The sequence below is a fragment of the Bufo bufo genome, chromosome 5 (assembly GCF_905171765.1).
Source record: "Bufo bufo chromosome 5, aBufBuf1.1, whole genome shotgun sequence".
NCBI lineage: Eukaryota > Metazoa > Chordata > Amphibia > Anura > Bufonidae > Bufo > Bufo bufo.
Window position 1 is genome coordinate 110,633,514 of NC_053393.1, and position 22,685 is coordinate 110,656,198.

Genomic DNA, 22,685 nt, shown 5'->3' on the forward strand with positions numbered 1-22,685 from the left:
CCATAAGGATAGAAAAGTTGAGCCTTAAAGTGGTTGTGCAGATTTTTTCTTGTCACATTGAACATGGTGTCTGATCTACAGGCAGCATGTTATAGAGCAGGAGATGCTGGGCAGATTGATATATAGTTTTATGGGAAAATTGTATTTCATTTATCAAAATTTCTGCTCATTCTGGGCTTTAAAGTCATGGAGGCGGTCCTAGCAGTGATTGACAGCTATCTCTGTATACACATAGAGGGTAGGCTGTCAATTACTGCTAGGACCACCTCCTTAACTTCAAAGTTAGTGTTACTATGGCACCCAGGACGCTATTAAAGTCCTGGCTGCCATAGTAGTAGTGGTGGGGAGCGGGGGAGCAGTATACTTACCGTCCGTGCGGCTCCCGGGGCGCTTCAGAGTGACGTCAGGGCGCCCCACGCGCATGGGTGACGTGATCACATCTATCACGTCATCCATGCGCATGGGGCGCTCTGACGTCATTCTGGAGCGCCCCGGGAGCCGCACGGACTGTAAGTATACTAGTATACTGCTCCCCCGCTCCCCACCACTACTACTATGGCAGCCAGGACTTTAATAGCGTCCTGGGTGCCATAGTAACACTAACTTTGAAGTTAAGGAGGTGGTCCTAGCAGTAATTGACAGCCTACCCTCTATGTGTATACAGAGATAGCTTTCAATCACTGCTAGGACCGCCTCCATGACTTCAAAGCCCAGAATGAGCAGAAATTTAGATAAATGAAATACAAATTTCCCATAAAACTATATATCAATCTGCCCAGCATCTCCTGCTCTATAACATGCTGCCTGTAGCTCAGACACCATGTTCAATGTGACAAGAAAAAATCTGCACAACTACTTTAAGGCTCAACTTTTCTATCCTTATGGAGTTAAATAACTGAATATCAATTCAGATATAACAATTTATCAGTGTATTTTAACTTTACAGAGCATTTGTGGGTAGTGGGTATACTGCTCCCCCGCTCCCCACTACACTTTACCATGGCAAACAGGACTTTAGCGTCCTGGCAGTCATGGTAACCATTCAGAAAAAGCTAAACGTCGGATCCGGTAATGCGCCGAAACGACGTTTAGCTTAAGGCCGGATCCGGATTAATGCCTTTCAATGGGCATTAATTCCGGATCCGGCCTTGCGGCAAGTGTTCAGGATTTTTGACCGGAGCAAAAAGCGCAGCATGCTGCGGTATTTTCTTCGGCCAAAAAACGTTCCGTTCCGGAACTGAAGACATCCTGATGCATCCTGAACGGATTTCTCTCCATTCAGAATGCATGGGGATAATCCTGATCAGGATTCTTCCGGCATAGAGCCCCGACGACGGAACTCTATGCCGGAAAAGAACAACGCAAGTGTGAAAGAGCCCTTAGACTGAATCTTTTCCCATAAAACTATATATCAGTCTGCTCTGCTATATAACAAACTGCCTATAGCTTACATTGCATTTTTATGGTGGTAGGTTTCCTTTATGTCTGTGAAGAAATCTATAGTGATCTGCTCCCTGATACTCCATTCTAGCTCTGCTCCTCTCGATGTCATCACACTGGACTTCCACTCCTCATTTGTCAACTCCTGGATGGATGGGGTTACATGCACCACTGCAGCCAATGACTCACGTCAAAGGGTCATGTCCCCAAGCAGCACATGACCCAGCACCACTGAGGCCTGTAATTGACTGGTTTATTGCATGTGACTCCATCCATGTGGAAGATGACAGAGAGGAGTGGAAGACCAGTGAAGAGATGCAGGAAGCCAGAATGGTGTGGCAGGAAGTAGGTGAGTATCGGTTTCCCCACAAGTTTTCTAGGCTGGGTGTAAGTTTTTAAAAAATAATCTTTACTTCTCTCCAATTCCTGGCACCTCTGCCAATCAGCTATTTGCAGTAGCTCTGCTCTGAAACCAGGCACCAGATCTACACAGCTCTTTTGACTATGTAGTTGCCATGCCTGATTATTATAAGGGCCTTGTCTGGATACTGTAGTGCTGATCCCATTCACTTGAGGCACGGTCACTACAGTGGATGGAGCTGTATAGTTCAGGCACCGAGTTCCAGTTATACAGAAGATTGTCAGGGATGTGAAGGTCGGACCCCTCAACTAATATTGATAACCTATCCTAGGAATAGGTTATCAGTAGAGATGAGCGAATCAAATCCCATGAAGTGGAATTCCATCCGGATTTCAGGATAAATTTGATTAGCCTAGAAGCCGTATTTCCTTGTGCTTCGTGTCAGCAAATCGATTTAACCTGAAATAGTATAAAAAACTAAAAAAATCTTACTTACTGCCTCCATTTGCTCGCGACAGGCCGCCAGCCTCCATCTTGCTTGAAGGTCTCGGCTAAAATCCTGTGCAGAGCAAGATTACATCATCATGCTGGCCAGCATGATGATGTCATAAGTCACCACGCCAGCCAGCGTGATGATGTAATCTCGCACCGCACAGGATTTCGCCCGAGATCTTCAAGCAAAATGGTGGCTGCCGACCCGTCGCGAGCAAATGGAGGCGGTAAGTTTGATTGCAATTTTTTTTTATTGTTAATTTTACACTCAGATGCTGCGATCATGTATGAACGTGACATCTGAGGGGTACAAACGATGGGGTGGCACTATGGCAGCTCCCTGTCATTGCACCCGCTACTTACAAAAAAATGTACTTCGTGACGAAATAATTTGTCACAAAGCGAGTTTTTTTGTGAAATTCTGCGAATCTCTGGTTATCAGTAAAGGGGTTTTCTGGGCAGTAGCTCTAGTAACCAGAGGACAGTGCCAAAACTACAACTAGATCTATTGTGTGTAGCAGATGGAGCTGGATACTGCAACACTGCTCCCATTCACTTCAAAGGATTAGCAATTGACCAATTTTGTGCTTATTTCAATGTTTCACTGGGTTCAGGCGAGTTTTAAAAATTTTGACGTACACTACAGCTAATGGTAAGACATTTTCATGTTGTGGCTGGTGAAGGCTCAGTACAAAAAGTTTAAGAAGCCATGAGTTTATGTATCACCCAGGAGGGGAAGAGTGTACCATATACATTATACACCGTATATTCCCTGAGCGAATATATGGCATATATACCATATAGGTTGAGGTTTGATGGCTCACTCACTGATAATACGATGGAATAGGTGCACTGCCACACAGCACTCCCTGTTGCTGTTAAGAGTACAAATTGGAATAAAGAGGATTTGGCGTCACTCAGTATGCGGCATCAATATAGTCAAGGCAAAAGACAATATTCAAAAAGTATTATTTAATGACTCACAACATGTTGTATAAGATAACAAATAAAATGACAGATAAAATACTTAAAATAAAAACTCAAAAAATTGCACATATAGCCTATTGGGACCACTATATTGAGTTCTATATTCAGTCTCTAATGTCCATATTAGTGCAAAGTTCGTAATAGGTCATATGGTGATCACCAGGTAGAGCCAATAACAGTTCGTGTTGGTTTGAAGCACTTTAGATTAATTGTAGGTGTACTTTACCACTCCTGTTGGCCGTGCGGATGCTTGGCTGTAAGCTGCAAGGACCATTGGAGGCGAACTCGTCTATCGGCACTTCCCCGTATTGCTGGATATTACAATCTGCTCTGACCTTCCAGGACCTGGCCGTGGCGTCCCACGTGATTTAGCCGGGTAGGTCAGGTGACTTCCTGTTCCAGGCGGGGTTTTCAAATAAGTACAGCGTTCACTTGTAGTTATAAGTGTCTTCCTTATATCGTCCCACACTGTCTGCCGACCATATATACCATATACCATTAGCTCAAAGAATAAGTTGTTTTGTTATTGCTAATTCATGAATAAACGTATCATACATTGGCATTTAGATCATTACAACCAAATACCCGTTTTATTGACTGGTCATTTCAGGATGATATAGTAATACATTACAACATGTCATAGTTTTCAAATTTAATTAACCTCTTCCTGCACAATAATATACACTTACAGAGTAACAACGTGGTCATGTGTGTCCATGCGATCACCAGGGGGAGGATTAATGTAACAGTTGCAATCACATTGTTATGAGTGAGAACATTGAAATCACCAGAGAACTCCAAACTCCCCCAATCTTAATTGCGGTGGTCAATACTGATTGTGGCATGTTTAAGGGGGTGACATACAGTAATTTAGAGCATGGTTTACATCCTAACAACTGTTTGTATATGCCAATACTGTAGATACTGTATACTGTATGGTGGTGAAATTTTTGTGTAAAAAATACTGATCAAAGTAACTGTTAATAAGTCTAAAACATGAAAAATAATACAAAAAAAAAGTTTTGGAAAATACAAAATTTGAAAATGAAATTGATTTTATTTCTGATATTTCAGATGACATTTTAAAAGCCTAGGAGGCTAAAGTACATGTACCCTAAAAAATACAATATATCCCATGAAAAAACAATAATAGAGATGAGCAAATATTTTACTTAATCCAATTCAGATTTTTCACATGCGTCACATTTACTGATTCGTGTTTTGCTGGCTTACCATCAACCACTGGTCAATTCAATTCTCCATGTAAGAGATTTACTTTTGTCAAATTTTAAGCAACGTGTTTCTTCAATTAGATTTTATGCAGTATCTTGTGCTCATTAGGCAAATGTCACGGAACCATGAACCAGACGTACAACAAGAGATAAGTGAAAATAAGAAGGCTTTATTGAAAATAAAGCTGTAAAGCAAAAGTCCAAACGGATGGTGAAACCGAGCAGAGTCGTTGCGAAGCCAGAGGTCAGGAACCAGAAGGGTAGTCAGAGGAAGCCAGGATCAGGAACCAGCAGGGTAGTCAGACGAAGCCAGGATCAGGAACCAGCAGGGTAGTCAGACGAAGCCAGGATCAGGAACCAGCAGGGTAGTCAGACGAAGCCAGGATCAGGAACCAGCAGGGTAGTCAGACGAAGCCAGGATCAGGAACCAGAAGCAGCAGCAGTCTAGAAGCATGTGAACACAGGAGGACCAAGCAAGGAACTGAAGCCACAGACCTCCTATATATATGAGCTAGGCATCCAGCTCCTCCCAGGGGAAGGAGGAGCCGCAGGGTGGAAGGCTACAAGAAACCCAGAACCCAAAATGGCCGCCAGCACATGTCAAACGAAGGAGAGCAGCAAGCAGGTAAGACCATGACAGCAAAATAGCACAATGGCAATCAGTCAGTTCATCTCTACTCATAATTATTCATTCAAGATAGGCATATTTACACTTAATTACATCTTTTCTAAAAAAAAAAATAAGATAAAAAAAAAAACAGCTCAATAAGGCATATTGGGAATGCATATTCCTAGGAGAATTTATTATATGCTACAGTACATAGATTATAACTCAAAACATAGTAATTGATGCAAAACCGTATTCAAAGATTATTTAGTTTGCATTTTAAAGGGCATCTGTCAGTAAATTTGTTATATTATGAAACTGGCTGACCTGTTGCATGTGTTTTAATAACAGTGAAAGCGTCATTATGCCTGGCCCTGTCTATCAAAGTGCAAAGGCCGTGGCATCCTCTAGGTGTAATGTTAACACCCCCATTGCCCTTAAAGGCTCATTTGCATATATTAAAACATAATTTCTCTCAATAATGTGGACACATATGAACATGGGACCAACACAGATGCCACCACCTGCCAAGCACACATGTAACAGGTCAGCCAGTGTCATAGGTACAAATCTGCTGACAGATGCCCTTTAAAGGGATTGTCCAGGCTTTTACTATTGATGACCTATCCTCCGGATAGGTAATCAATATCAGAGCAGCAGGGGTCCGACACCCAGCAACCCCGCCCATCAGCTGTATGAGGAGACGGCAAGCGCAGTGCGCACGTGCCGTCTCCCTTCTCTCTTCCTGTACGCTGCTTCAGTCTATGATCTTAGCCATAGTAAGCAGCGGTCTGACACCCGCCACCCACGTCGATCTGATATTGATGACCTATCCTGCGGATAGATCATCAATAGTTAAAGCCCGAACAGCCCCTTTAATTAACAGCTGCCTAGTTGTAATATATTATTTGTAATTAATTGTTCACACTCTTATTCTTTATAACACAGATGTAATTTATATTTGCATGGTCTTCAGGTCAGTTTGAAAATACCACTACAATTTTTTAAGAATATGGGTCATGACAAATAGATAATCACAAGTATTCAAGATTTATAATGCATCGCTTTATAGAACAAAGCAAATGATAAATAGTGTATGGTAATGGTAGCAACCAGCATTTTCTGTTTGACTAATTGCAAATTTGTCCGTTCAAAGGCATTAGAAAATGATTTCCTCTGAGCTATAAGGGCTGATAATAGGGAGACTATTTTTTTTTAAATAAATGCAAATTCATAAGTTAGTTGCAAAGTCATAAGTTAGTTATTATTAATTTTATTGTTTTTGATGAACTGAAAACTTAAGGAAATGTAACAATCATTGGCAAATACAAGTTACCAAGTTTCTCTCGGAATTAAATTTGAACAGCTAAACATATCACATGTATAATAAGCACATATATGATCTGACTGTCAACAGAGAGTATGGAGGATGCCATCTAGGTACCTGAGACTCTGGAAAAACCCAGCAGCAGAAAATTTTAGGAATAAAAGATTTCCAGATCAGATGTGTCTGCTACTTCTTGCTAACCTATCAATGATATATTAACATGGCTGGGCCAGACTACACATTTTGTTGTCTGTTACTATGGTAATGCATAGTCTGCATAAAGGCAAAATTGAATAAGACCTATTATAAACTTTCTTCATTTTTCATTTTAGATAAATTGGTCCAATAACAATAATATCATTTGGTGCAAGATATGATGGAGGGCAGGAACCTGAGCCCTGTAATATATAGGTTTATAGAGTTTGGAGATAAATTTCTGAGTGAAAAGTAGAGTAAATACTGAAAAACACCAAAAAGAGATAGTGAGAGTCTTGATTACCCTGCACACAGGGATTGATAGCCTTCTGTGTACACACACTGATATAGGGAGAGCTGTCAGTCGCTGTGTGTAGGGGGATTTAGTGCATCTTTAAAAAGAATTCTGATTGTATAAAGCCCTATGATGCATTGTGTTGCAAGTAGGAATTTGTATGGTCCATTGTATAGCAAACAAGATCACAGCTTTTTAAGGGGTCCTCCAAGATTAGAAAAATATGGCTACTTTCTTCCAAAAACAGCCCCACACCAGTCCATAGGTTGTAGGTGTATTGTAGCTCAACCCCATTCATTTCAATGGCACTGAGATTAAATACCACAAACAACATACTTATGGACAGGTGTGGGGCTGTTTCTGAAAGAAAGCAGACATGTTTTTCTAGTCCTGGACAACCCTTTAAGATTCCAAATAAGTACTGGTCATATATAACACTATATAAATGGTGCAGGCACAATATTCTGGCTCAATATGAACCTCCATTGTTTTACTCCATTGTTCCAAAAGTTCTGGTGTTTTGGTCTTATGTGTTTATCACCAAACTTTTGTCTGGCCCACATGTGTATTCTGGACAGGATTTTTTTCTGGTTCACCTCCAATGTAGACATAATGCAGCCTGCTACTAATGGTAAAAAAAAAACATGCACATGAACCTCAATGGCGGTGAGAGCTACATGTAGATCCTGTGATGAAGTTCTGAAGTTTGTAGAGACTGCTTTCAGCATTTTTCATTTTGCTTTTGATCTAGTTGAACATGCTGGTACAGACTGACCTGGGCAAAATGCCAGTTGTGTGAAATCTTCTGAACTTGTAGATGACCTTCTATACAGAAGAACAATTGATGTTCAGTCGTTTGGTCTTTTAAAAAAAAATTATAATAATAATCTTAGAATTGTTTTGTCTCTTATATTATTGGAAAGTCAAATTGTTTATATTGTCACTTTAATAAGTGGCAAGCAGTGGGTAAAAACCCAAAAGTTGTTAAATTTTGCACAACAGATTGCAACTTTTTGTTTAAACCTTAGAAAACTACAGCAATACATATAGTGTATAGTGTTAAGTCATCACTTTAAATATGGCAATCACTCATGAGCCCAGTGGGCGCCATAGCCACATTAGACACCCAGGGCTAATGTCTGCAATCAACAATATGGCCGATCATAGACATCTAACCCCTCAGATATCGTGGGCAATTGTGGCCACGGCATCTGTGTGGTGAAAATCTGGGAACAGTGCTCTCCGGCATCGGTAACAGCTTCCCCTCGCTGAAATTGGAAAGGCTGTTACCTTGTAATGATAGGCCAGAGCCTGTTAGAGGCTTCGATGCCTATCACAGTAAATTAAAATACAGGCCTGCAGGTAGCAACACTGTATTGGACTGTAATGAATTGTATATTCAGTAATAGATCAAAAAAGAAAGGTTTTCAAACTATAATAAAAATAAAAGCAAAAAGGCAATACAGGCACTGACCATCTGGGGCCAATTGTACAGTAAAAGATTACTATTTTATTGAATATCTAAAAACAAGGTATCGGAGATAAGTATTCCTACAATAGGTATCAATAGTACAAATAGACAATAAATATATGTAAAAAAGGTGGATATAAATCTGAAAAAAGTATTATGTAAAAATATCACTGGTGGATTTGAGGATAAAAATGAAAGTAAAAATAATAAAGATAAAAAAAGGGTAAAAATAAAAATAAGGATGAGTCTCTTATTTCGTTGGTATTAGTGCAAAAATGTATGTCTCTTATTCGATTGATATTGTGCAAAATGCAAAAAACGTGTGACAAAACATTGGTGCAGGAGCTATTATAATTCCAGTGCAAGTTGAGTGACTTCCATTAAACACTGAAGTTTCACTTTAGAGATATCTGTGTTTGGTAACAATATTGCGGATGGTAGATATCAAGTGTCTATATTGGTAGAGGATTTTGTCTTAAAAGGTCAAATATTTTGAAACCATCTGTGTTCCTGGCAAAGTGCTGTGATTATCACACTTAAAGGAAAATATTGTGCCAGCTATATTTACAGCAGACCTTCATAAACAACACACTTGGAGGGTGAAAATAATGTTAGTCACTACTCACAAGTGACTAGTTGAAAAAGGCTGTGATCGGGGGCGTCCCACCCGTTCCACAGCCATTCACCCATCCTGCTGTGTCTGCGTTGGTCCTATGCTTGTGCAGATGGGGGTTCTGTGTAGCTGACCTCGCTACACTGTCGGCGTCTCACGTGACTATGGGTCGTTCACGTGATCGCCCAGCTTGTCACGTGTTGTTTGAGGTACTAGCGATTATCTTTAAAATGTTCGTAGTGTTCCGATTGTTCGAAACTAAAAGTTTCGGTGATCCTTCAATGGAGTCTTCAAACTTTAAGGGTGAATAGAGCTGAGTTCTCCTATATCATTGGAGTGTCCATTTTAGTTGCAACGTGGTAAAGATTCAAATTGTGCGTATAGTCCCGAATTCTCTGTTTGTTGTGGATAAATACTGTGATAAATTCGTGGTAATCCAGAAAAAGGGGGGGTCCCATGCAATGATGCCAGACGTTAAATGTTGTATCGTTGTAATCGTACTGACCCAGAGAATTAAGATAACAGATCATTTTTACTGCACAGGCAATGCCGTAAAAACAAAACCGGTAAAACTGTGACAGAATTGTGTTTTTTTTTCCCAATGCCACCTTCCTACTACATCACATGCAAAATAAATGGTGATGTTAGAAAGTACAACCTGTCCTGCAAAAAACAAGCCCTCAAACGGCTATGTAAACAGAGAAAAATAGAAAAGTTATGGCTCCCGAAAAGCAGAAAGTGAAAAATGAAAGCACAAAAATGAAAAATCCTCCGAGGCTCAAGAGGTTAATTGTTTTGTTGATATACTCTTCCAAAGTGATTTATATAAGTAACTTACTAAGGCCTCATGCACATGGCCGTTGTTTGGCTCCGCATCCGAGCCGCCATTTTTGCGGCTCGGATGCGGACCCATTTACTTCAATGGGGCCACAAAAGATGCGGACAGCACTCCATGTGCTGTCTGCATCCGTTGCTCCCTTTCCGTGGCCCCGCAAAAAAAATAGAACATGTCCTATTCTTGTCCATTTTGCAGACAAGAATAGGCATTTCTACAATGGGCCACCCGTTCCGTTCCGCAAATTGCGGTAGGCACAAGGGCGGCTTATATTTTTTGCGGACCACAAAAAATGAAATGGTCGTGTGCATGAGACCTTATGAAGACAGCCAGTGACCATTAATGAAGGTTTGAAAATTAAATACATTTGCCTGGTCAGTGCAAAAGATGTCAGCAGCTGTGTCAGTGTCTGTTAAGTTCAAACGGTTGCAATAGTGTCTGTAATAGTGCAAGGAAATATAAAGGGCTAATGAGGGAGCTCTGGAAAACGAGGATTGCTGTGCAAGCCATTGGCTCATCTTTCCAGAAACACAGGTGGGAGTGCTGATCTGCTTGTTGTGACTGCAGCTGTTCTCCGAGATGATGGGAAAATTTCTGTTCTATACAAGGGATTAGAGGAGCATAATGTAATTGTTTCAGCCAAAACATGCATCAGATGGGAAAAAGGGAAGACTTGGGAAAGAAAAATATCTAGATAACAAATTCTGTGTTGTAAGCATGGTATAAAATATGTTCTAACTTTTTAAAAATGTACCTTAAAAATAAATCATCATTGTGCCTTGTTAATGAAGATGTTTGTGTGTTAATGATGTTACATAATATTTAGGACAAAATCTGTTACATTCAAAATCCAACAAGGAATCTTCTGCGTATGTTCTAGGACGTTGGTTTTGCGGACAAGAATAGGCATTTCTACAATGCGCTTTCCGTTCCGCAAATTGCAGAAGGCACACTGGCGGCCTCCGTTTTTTGCGGATCCAAACCGTCATGTGCATGAGGCCTAATTGTGAAGCCAAATTTCCCCCCGCTTCGTGGTAATTAATCTATTTTTCCTGAAATGGCAGGAAAACAAAACCCCTCACCTCATCCATTTCATTGCGGAGAGGCTGTCCCAGCCATCTTGATTGAAGAAACCATGTAAAATCTTGTGCTAGGTGACGCACGACATCACCACGTTGGCCAGGTGCGGTGACATCATCAGTGATGATGTCACCGCATCCGGCCAGCATGATGACATCATCACATATGAGATTTGGCACTTTTTTTTTCAGTCAAGGTGGCCGCGACGGCCTCTCTGCTATCAAATAGATAAGGTGAGTATGTAATGTAATGCTATCAAATAGATAAGGTGAGTATGTATGTAATTTTTTTTTAACCTTTGATTAACCCCTGAAAGGTCTCAATTAGTGTTGATCGAGCATGCTCGGCCGAATACCGCGTGTGCTCGAGCGCGATACTCGAGTCTGCTCCCCGCATGTTTGTTGGCTGCTACACAGCCAATAACCGTGTAGGTAAGTACTGCCACTCACTGTAATGCCGTAGCCATGTTGGTTACTGGCATTACAGTGATTGGCTGGCCGTAACGCATCATCGGGTGCTATAAAGCACCCGATGACACGTGGTTCGGCTCAGTGTTAGTCAGGGAGAGCTCTGCTGTAGAGGGGACAGATGTAGGGAATTGATTCAATTGAATTGAATTTTTTTGTTAGGCAGGGTTGGTGTTAGAGACCCAAAAGTCCTTTTAAGGACTATTGTTGTGTCTGGCACCAATATATATTTTTAGCGCGACCTGCGCTAAATTGTGTGCAATTGTAGAGACCCAAAAGTCCCTTTATGGACTATTGTTGTATCTGGCAGCAATATATATTATTAGCGCAACTGGCACTAAATTGCATGCAATTGTTAGAGACCCAAAAGTCCTTTTAAGGACTATTGTATCTGGCAGCAATATATATTTTTAGCGCAACCTGTGCTAAATAGCTTGCAATTGTTTGGCTGCTGCAGACAGCGACATTATCTGCGCTACATCTCCTGTGTAACGTGTGCGCAGCCTAAAAATACCTGTGACATCCAGTGTACTTTTTCAGTAGACGGTGTCCGCTGCGGACAGTTACATTACCTGCGCTACATCTCCTGTATAACGTGTGCGCATACTAAAAATATCTGTGACATTGACTGTAATTTTTTCTTAGCTGCTGGTGACAGCAGCGCCATTACCTGCGCTACATCTCCTGTATAACGTTAGCCGCTGGTGACAGCAGCGACATTACCTGCGCTACATCTCCTGTATAACGTTAGCCGCTGGTAACAGCAGTGACATTACCTGCGCTACATCTTCTGTATAACGTTAGCTGCTGGTGACAGTAGCGACATTACCTGTGCTACATCTTCTGTATAACGTTAGCAGCTGGTGACAGCAGCAACATTACCTGCACTACATCTTCTGTATAACGTTAGCTGCTGGTGACAGTAGCGACATTACCTGTGCTACATCTTCTGTATAACGTTAGCAGCTGGTGACAGCAGCAACATTACCTGCACTACATCTTCTGTATAACATTAGTCGCTGGTGACAGCAGCGGCATTACCTGCGCTACATCTCCTGTATAACGTTTGCACATCATTAATATCAGTGACATTCAGTTTAATTTATCTGCGCATTGGCTTCGCTCTGGTAGTTAGGACTACCGGATGCAGTATAGAGGCAAACTACACAGTTCTTGAATCAAACAGCGGTGTTTATTCACACTTTGGTGTATAGCAAAATGCAGGTGGCTTGGTGTTTGTTCACACACAAGGAAAGTCCATAAACAATAAAAGTCACCTTTTCTCCTGGGTGTTAATTCACACCCTGTTAGCCCTTCAGCCTCATCAAGCCCATAGGTGGCCTGTTCACCTTTAGAGGGGCCTGAGTCCTCCAGCCCGGCTCAAACCTCAAATCCCAGCACAGCCCTCAGTTCACAGCACACAGACTCCTGAGCTCCACTGTCAGAGGGAGTTAAATCCAGATGCCTGGCAGTTATGGCTGGTTTTTATACCTGGCAAAACCTGGCCTGGAACATGGGGAGTAGTCACCCACCCAGCACTTTGACTACTCCCAGTAAGAGCCATCCTGGATCAGCTATAACAGTCATGCTAAATCTTTAGGTGTCAATAAGCAATAGTTGCTGCTGACACTTAAAGAGGACCTTTCACCTGGAAAAACATTGTGAACTAAGTATGCTGACATGGGGAGCGGCACCAGGGGATCTCACTGCACTTACTATTATCCCTGGGCGCCGCTCCGTTCTCCCGTTATGCCCTCCGGGATCTTCGCTCTGTAAGTTATAGTAGGCGGTGTCTGCCCTTGTCCTGTGGGCGTCTCCTTCTCCTAGGCTGCAGCGCTGGCCAATCGCAGTGCACAGCTCACAGCCTGGGAGAAAAAAAACTCCCAGGCTGTGAGCTGTGCGCTGCGATTGGCCAGCGCTGCAGCCTAGGAGAAGGAGACGCATACCGGAGGGCATAACGGGAGAACGGAGCGGCGCTCAGGGATAATAGTAAGTGCAGTGAGATCCCCGGGCGCTGCTCTCCATGTCAGCATACTTAGTTCACAATGTTTTTCCAGGTGAAAGGTCATCTTTAAAATACAGGCTCTTACTTCACCGAGGCCACGAACCTCGGTGACACATACCTTCCATTCACGATGATTACAGGTACCTTCTTACATACCCCCCTGTTATGCTGAGTGCTCCGGGTCCCCTGCTGGTCTCGGAGCGCTCACAGCGTATGTCCCCAGGCAGCACTCCAGCGTCTCGGCGTGTGCGTCCTCGCTCTCTAGGGCGTGCGCGCGCCGGGACTCTTAGATTCAAAGGACCAGTGCACCAGTGCACCAGTGCACCAGTGATTGGTGCCTGGTCCAAAGGGGTTATTAAGGGTTAAGGTTGTGAGAGGCAGTGCTGACTTAATTAGGCTGCACCTGTGCACTGCCCATTTATACCTTCTCCTCCCACAGCCTTCTGCCGGATCTTTGTGCCTTGTGCCTCAGAGACAGCGTTCCCTATGATGTTAGTTTGCCTTACCTGTTGCCGTACCCGTTGCTACTGTCCACTCGCCTTTGAACCTTTGCCGCCTGCCCTGACCGCTGCTTCGTCCGACTACGCTCTTGCCTTCTCCCTGTGTACCACGCCTTATCAGTTGCCAGAGAGGTCGAGTTGTTACTAGGGGACACGACCTGGTAGTTACCGCCACGGCAAATCCATCCCGCTTTGCGGCGGGCCCTGGTGAAGACCAGTAACTGCTTAGAACCGGTCCTCTAGTACAACCCACGCCATCGCCTCTCTGGTGCAGAGGATTGTCCTGCCGGTTCGTGACACCCCCCTTTGTTCAACCCTTAGGTGGTGAACACCTGCCATACAGTATACCCGGGACAGGGCATCCGTGTTTCCCTGCATCCACCCTGCCCTGTGTTCCACAGAGAACTTAAAGTTCTGCAAGGACAGGAACTACCTGGTGACTCAGGCATTTTTCTCTTTGGCCTGGCTCATCCATTTGAGAGGGAAGTGGTCAGTCACCAGGCGGAACTTTCTCCCCAACAAATAGTAGTGTAGAGACTCGAGTGCCCACTTGATAGCCAGGCACTCTCTCTCCACTATGCTATACCTGGTTTCGGCTGGGGTGAGCTTGCAGCTTAAAAAGACAGTGGGATGCTCCTCCCCGTTGACTTCCTGAGAGCATACAACTCCGAGGCCTACTTCGGAGGCAACTGTCTGTACCACAAACTCCCTATTGAAGTCGGGTGTCACCAAAACCGGTGACCCACACTAGGCCGACTTCAAAGTGGAAAAAGCCTCTTCCGCCTGCTCATCCCAGCGAAACATCACTGGTGGTGACAGGTCGGGGCCAATTTCTTATCGCCTCACTTTTGTTTACTTGGGGTTTGATCACTACACGCCTAATGACATACCCCAGGTATTTTGTCTTCTCTAACCCTCGGTGTCAATTAGCAATAGCTTCTGCTGACACATGAAATACCGGCTTTTACTTCACTGAGGCCAGGAACCTCGGTGACACATACCTTCCATCCACGATGATTGGGTATCTTCTTACAGCATACACTTACAAAACCTGCGCTACTGTACATGTGACATACTTGCAAGCATATATACCACTTAATATGCAGAAGGTGAGCAGTAAGGGACGGGGAAGTGGCCATGCTGCTGATGGTTCACGCAGAGGGTGTGGCCCCGGGCGCGGTGAAACTGTGCCTGCTGCCAGAGCACAAGAAACACACTCATCCACGATACCTAGCTCATGTCCCAGTTTGCAGGGCAGCGCAGGACACCACTATTGAAGTCAGACCAGTGCGACCAGGTGGTCGGTTGGATTGCAGCAGATAATGCTTCCAGTCGGTTAGGCACCACCCTGTCTTCCACAAAGTCCAGTCTCAGTAGCCAAGAGTCTGGTCAACATAATCCTCACCCTGATTCTCCTTCCTCTGGAGAGTCTTGCCAAACAAGTAATCCCATACTCGGATATTCTGAGGAGCTCTTTTAATCGCCATTCCTTGATTTGGGCCTCTCGCTAAGCTCGCTTGAAGAGGGACATGAGGGGATTGTATGCACTGATGCCCAAACTCTTGATCATCTACAATTACAAGAAGATTACAGTGGGGAATGGCAATTAGTGTTTCACGAGGTGGATGATGAGACACAGTTGCCAATAAGTCAATGGCAATTAGTGTCTCAAGAGGTTGATGATGAGGATGAGACACAGTTGTCAAAAACTAAGGTTGTTGTTAGGTCAACAAGTCAGGAGGATAACCAGAGAGAGGAAGTGGAAGAGGAGTTGGTGAACGATGAAATCACTGACCCAACCTGGGAAGGTGGCCAGCTGAGCGAGGACATCAGTAAAGACAGGGAGGGAAGAGGCAGTGGGGTGGCAAAAGGGAGAAGGTGGGCCACACCAAACAGGCCAGCAACTGTTCCCCAGTCTGGTGCTTTTTTGAGGAAAGTGCGGACGATAAAAGAATTGTCATTTGCAACCTGTGCCGTACCAAAATCAGCAGGGGTGTGAACACTAGCAACCTCACCACCACCAGCATGATCCGCCACATGGAATCAAAGCACCCTAATAGGTGGGCTGAACGCCTGGGTCCACAATCTGTGTCTGCGGTTCACTCCACTGCCTCCTCTTCACCTGTGTTAAGTGCTGGCCAATCCTCTGTGCGAGTATCCCCAGGTGTTCTACTCGAGCAGCCGAGCACTTTGGTGCTCGATCAACACTAGTCTCAATGTGACGGTAAGATGCCACGATCAGCGCTGAATGAGGCATATGATGGGTTCAGTGATGGGGGGGCGGTGCCATCACCTGCTACATACAATGGAATTTGATTTGTGACAACTTTGTGAACTTTTCCTTCTTGATGTTGCAAATTCAATGTTGAGGAGTGTATTAATGGTTTATATAATATTTATATAAATAATAAAACTCATATTATAAGTAGATGAAAGCAAAAATGTATTAATATAGTCTGAACATAGTCTAAGTTGGGTGACAACCTGCTAGTAAATAGCGAAATACAGGTGAAACTCGAAAAATTAGACTATCGTGCAAAAGTTCATTTATTTCAGTAAACTTAAAAGGAGTCGCATTAATGCAACTTAAAATTAGAATATTGTGAAAAGGTCAATATTCTAGGCTCAAAGTGTCACACTCTAGTCAGCTAATTAATTCATACCCCCTGAGCAAAGGGTACCTGAGATTGTGACTTTGGGGTCTTCATAAGCTGTAAGCCATAATCATCCAAATTATAACAAATAAAGGCTTGAAATATCTCGCTTTGCATCTAATGAGTCTATCTCATATATTAGTTTCACCCTTTAAGGCTACTCTTACACTGGCGTTTCTGGGTCCGCTTGTGAGATCCGTTTCAGGGCTCTCACAAGCGGCCCAAAATGGATCACTTCAGCCCCAATGCATTCTGAATGGATAAGGATCCATTCAGAATGCATCAATTTGGCTGCGTTTGGTCTCCGTTGTGTTTTTTAGACGGTCACTAAAACGCAGCTTGCAGCGTTTTGGTGACCGTCTGACTATGCACAGCCAAACGGATCCGTCTAGACTTACAATGTAAGTCAATGGGCACGGATCCGTTTTTCACTGACACAATATGGTGCACTTGAAAACGGATCCGTCCCCATTGACTTTCAATGTAAGTCAAGACGGATCCGTTTTGACTTAGATTTTTTTTTGTATGAATAATGCAAACGGATCCGTTATTAACGGATACAAGCGTTTGCATTATTGGTGCTGATCCGTCTGTGCAGATACAAGACGGATCCGCACCAAACGCAAGTGCGAAAGTAGCTTAAGTTGCATTACTGAAATAAATGAACTTTGCACAATATTCAAATTTTTCGAGTTTCACCCTTATAGCAATACGAATGGGGGGAGAGGCTTCCTCCCGGATCTTCTTAGACCACTACTGGAACTTAGCTTATATTCTTCCAGAATTCCTACTCAGAACTTCACAAATCTACAGCCTGTAGGACTAATCTAACCAGTCACAAAATAACCTGCAAAAAAGTTCTAGAAAGGTGAGTACCAAAAGCATCCTTATAAAGGGGAGGCGGACAATTTCAATAATAATAATTCCAAGGGAAACCCCAAAAAGTGTGGGACTAAGAAAAAGAGTGGGGAAAGAGAGAGTTGAAGGGATAAACAAAGTATATTAGAAAATTGTATAATTATTAGGGATGAACATATTGATTCTAAATTAAATTCATTATGAATTTTACAAAAAAACTTTGGTTTGCAATGAATCTAAAACTTTTGGCTTCTCTAATTTTACAGATGAACTTTAGTAAATCATTATTGTACTCCTAAAAACGAGTACTTTGATATCTGACTTCAGTAAACCATTTTACTGATAATTCAGAATTCAAGAAGACAGTATGGAATATGAAGGAGAATCACATGACCTTAGGTGGCACACTGGCCGACAAGCTTGCCATACTGCCTTTCAGGCGGCCTCAGGCAATCAGGTAGGATTATAATGAAATGTGTCAAAGGCACTATATATGATTACAGCTAAACAATGCATACTTCATTTTTTTTCTGGGCTTGTACATTGCTGGAATAGAGAGAAAAGAGATATTATCTTTAAAGGAAATTTGTCATCAAAAATGGTATCTGCTAGTTAAAAACCAGATGGCAACATGTATTCTTTTTTCTAATATATTTTTATTTTTTGATTGCTGATTTAGTTATTCTTTTTCCTGAACATTATTATGGGGCTGCCATCTTGCCTGAGCTGTTCTTAACAGAATTTAGCAAGCAATAAGAAATCCGCTTTATGGCATCCCAATGGGCCATACATACATACATGGGAAAGTTTCTTAGGCATGCTCTGTGACCTGTGCAAAGGTCATTGTACAAGGAAAGAATAGATAAGTTTAGCAATCAACTATTGTTAATGGTGGATCCTGTGTTATCTATACAAAAAGGTGATATAGTTACAGGCAGGATTAGAATGACAGATAAGCAGATAACTGCAGTAAAGAGATCTGTACAGACCAAGAAGTGCTGCCTATTGTTAGGCTTAGTGTCAGTTTAAAAACTGCAGGATTTTATAGTTTTTGTTGGAAGATTTATAATAATGATACAAAATTTTAAAATATGTTAAACATAAAAATGTGGTCATTTTCTGATGTCACATTACTTTCAAATGTACAATACAGCTAGTTTAGTCTCAGGGAAGACTAGCTAGTTAGTAAGATTAAATATATTTACCGACAGAGATAGGTTTTATGGACAGGACAGGAGCTAGTGTAGCGTGTCATTATGTAAAGCCTCATTCACACGTCAGTGATTCACGAGGTGTGCTGTACATGTTCTCCACAGAATAGCAGACGATCCCATTCTATGGGTCCGTGTTGCATCCCTGTTTCACGGATCATTAGGAACAGATGCTTTGAAAATTATTTCACAGCTGTTCAGTGTCAGTGAAACACGAATGACACACGGACAGCAAAAAATGGACACACGGACCCAACACGGATCATTCACAGAGATCTTCACGAATGCATCACTGAACATTTTCTCATGGATTTGAACACAGACACAGACAACTCAGTCAGGCTGCCAACCATTTTCAGTGAGTGCTGAAGCAACATTTAATGCTATACCATTTTTTTAAATTCATGTGTATACAACCCTAATCTACATCACATAATTTATGTCCACAGATGCAAATTGTTTACAATGGTAATCCTGGTGCTCATGATGTACTGCCTGACATACTTTTCTGCGCAATGGTTGCCATATATTTTACCAGAAGCGGTCCAATTGATAATTTTTTTTTTATATTTAAAAGTTAAAAAAAAAAGTTCAGTTGATCACAGACTAGTATAGCTGACATATTAGACTGTGTCATGGTTGCTATAAATGTACCATTCTCTGTCTACGTTTTCTAAAAAAAAAACACTTTCAAAGTTAAAAACTTTGACGGGTGCCATTTTTAAAAGCCTGACTGATGATGTAAATTAAATGTCGGCGGTCGGGAAAAGGTTAACTTCTAAGCCTTCACACAGAGATTGGGTCACCAAGTGGGAAGAGAATGATCAGGCAGAGTGGCCTTGGTATATTTGGGTTATAGCAATTTATGATGAATTAATTCATAACAAATCAAATTCCTTGGCGAACTTCGACGAAGATGCCAAATCAAATTTTTCAAAACTTCACTCATCTCTAGTTGATATATGCAAGTAATTCTGTTTTAGCAGTAAAGAGTTTGAAAGGGGTTGGATACAGTCCCAGAAGATCCCAGAGTGTCATACACAACTTTTTAGTGCAATTGTGGCACTTTCAATTCGAGTTTAATTTATTCCATCACAGATTGAATCTAAGGGCTGCTTCATTTGGATCAGACCTGGAAAGAATTTTGGGAAATTTGCTTATCTCTAATCATTTATTATGAATGAGCTTTATTGAAACCAAATTACCTGTTATACTTAAATGCATATGTTAATGTTATGCTATATTTAAAGCATACTTAACCTTCAACAAACTGCATTAATCAATGAAACAGTGTGTGTACATTTTTGGCCATTATATGACTTCCATCTGGCTTTTTTAAACAATTCTTGCACGTATGCTATAACTTTAGTTTTACCCTGAGCTGGCGGGTGAAGACTAGCTCCCATTGAGTGCAGACAGAAAGTAGAGGAGAATCTGCTTCCTAACTTTCTCTCACTCAGAAGTAGCTGTCCTGTACTGATGTGAATAAAACACTTGGTATATATAAAAGGTCTATTTAGCTGATTCAGTCTCTTTGGCTGTTTTCGACTCTCCTTACTCACTCAGTTCCTGCTTATTCCTTCTCCTTACCCTGTGAATAGACTTAATCAAGCTGATAACATGAAAACAAGACATTACTCTTCCATTTTTGGTACTCTTAGCAATTTTTCACTTTCCATTATCAAGGCTTTTAGATCTTTGCAGCATAAATTCACAATCCTTGTTCCTCTTTTATCATGTAATTATTATTAATAATGCAAATGTATTTCATGTATTTTCTTCTCAATCTTATTAAATAAGCATTCATGTATCAATAAGAGCTGAAAATATATAAAAGCTAAATAACTTTGCTTCTTTGTTACATACACTAAAGGCTAATGTTCCTGCTTGCAGATGTGAAAGTCATCTGAAGTCTGTAAAACATATAGCCATATTGAAATGATTAAGGCATGGCAAGATTTAGGAAATCCACAGTATTTTATGGATAAAGTGACTTGCATTAAAGTGTGGTTGACTATATCCTAATTCATCACGTTTTGCTTATCATATCATGTTGAATGACAACTTTATATCTGAAAACCATCTGCCTGAGAAAGCTGGTTTGGATTTTTGTGCTACATATTACATGGCCATAATGCCAGTTAAAACGGTGATAGTATAGAAAATATGTCTGAACCATCCAAATTCAATCATTTCATAGCTTTTATCAACTAAGAAGCAATGACACTTTATTTTTTGAAATGTTACACTTAAAGATATGATATATAGTATGTTTGGAAATATAAATATCTATATAAGTGGAGAAGAGGATATTTATTAACAATGTTACTATCATTTTTGTGTATTTTACTATATAATAACTCAAAATCTACCTTTTAAATATAATGGCATAAAACAGGAATTGATTCCTTATTTCTTGCATCATGGACTCCAAAAGTTTGTACAAAAAATAATGCTCTATGTATTGTAGTATAAACGATCAGATCGTTGTTGGCTATACGTGGTCTTCAAATCTTTAGGACCAGATTTATTTACCACAGAATTAACTTGCTTGGCTAGTTTTCCCTTTAAATGTCCCTATATATGTTTAGTAGGTTGAGGTTAAGTAACTGATAAGAGAAATCCACAATTTTTAATTCTTGATCAGACCTAATGTACATACAGTAGGTCTTGTTATTATCTATGTCATTTTTATTCCTCTGTATGAATCATTCTCATTCTAAACCAGCTAATATATCATGTCTTTAAAAAAATGAAGTGCTGCAGTTCCTTAAATGGAAATAAAACATAACTAATGTACTTTGATTGTCCATATTGCCTCCTTTGCTGGCTAGATTCATTTTTCCACCTTGTAATCCAGCAGTGGTGGTCGTGCTGCACGATATAGGAAAAAGCGCAGGTCTCTCTGGTGGCTGGGACTGTGGGAGTGCGCATAGGCTGGCAACTTTGTCTGTAGTGTGCAAGCACAGCCATTGCAGGGTGATCATAACCATAGAGACTAGCAGTTTATAATGTGATGTAAAAATGTATCTATCCAGCAAAGGAAGCAATATGGACAATCAAAGTAGCTGCCTTGTATTAACTTTCTCTACATGATAAATGCTATTTGCTGAAGTGAGAAAACTTCAGCAAATAAAATAAAATTTAAATAAAATTGGGGAAGGTTTATTAAGTCTTGCGTTTCACTACACACTGTAGTCTTCACGGAATTGAAATTTTTTGGAAAACATGTTTTATTTTTTTCATTATTTTTTATGAATTTTTATGTTTTCATTCCCCCCTCCCTAAGCTCTTGAACACAATGACAGCAATAGTAAATCATGTCTGAGTGACACTGACATAAATACTGTGGCTATTGGTAAATGTGCATTTGGCGGCATTACCAAACAGCCTGTTTAAAAACACACTGCGCCGGCACATGTGTTATGCTTTTTCATAGCATGCAAAAATTGTCCCTTATTGGAGGCGTTTGATATTAAAACACACACAGTGTTATTGGATTAAAAAAAAATGTAAAAGTGGCTTGGGGAACAGGGTCAGAATGCCTGCCCAAACAAAACTCGCAAGTGTTAATTGTCAGAAGAAAAAGTGGCTCATTGTGAACAAGCCTATAAAAATTCTCCCTTTTATTTGGGAGAAGCAGCAGTGCAGTGTGGATGTGGAAAGGGTAGGGTAATAAGAGGCACATGACTACGGGGGAAGAAAGAGTCTCTGTGGGGGAGGCGGATAAGTGCCTCCTGTGGGTGCCATCCCGATGAATTTGTGGCTAAAGGGGGGGTTAGTGGGTCAAAAGGACCTGTCTTGGCCATGTTGCTGGGGTGCTGCCTTGCCATGTGTTATGGCTCCTGGTCCCATACTATTGTTAGAGATGGGTTAAGTGTCTGCGCATGGAGGTGGCTGATCTGGGAGCTGTACTGAAGAGTTTGTGGGTAAGGAGGGTTGCTGGGTAAAAAGGACCTGTCCTGGCCCTGTTTCTAGGGTGATGCCTTGCCATGTGTTATGGCTTCTGATCCCATGCTACTGTTGGACATTGTCTGAGTTTCCATGTGTGTGGA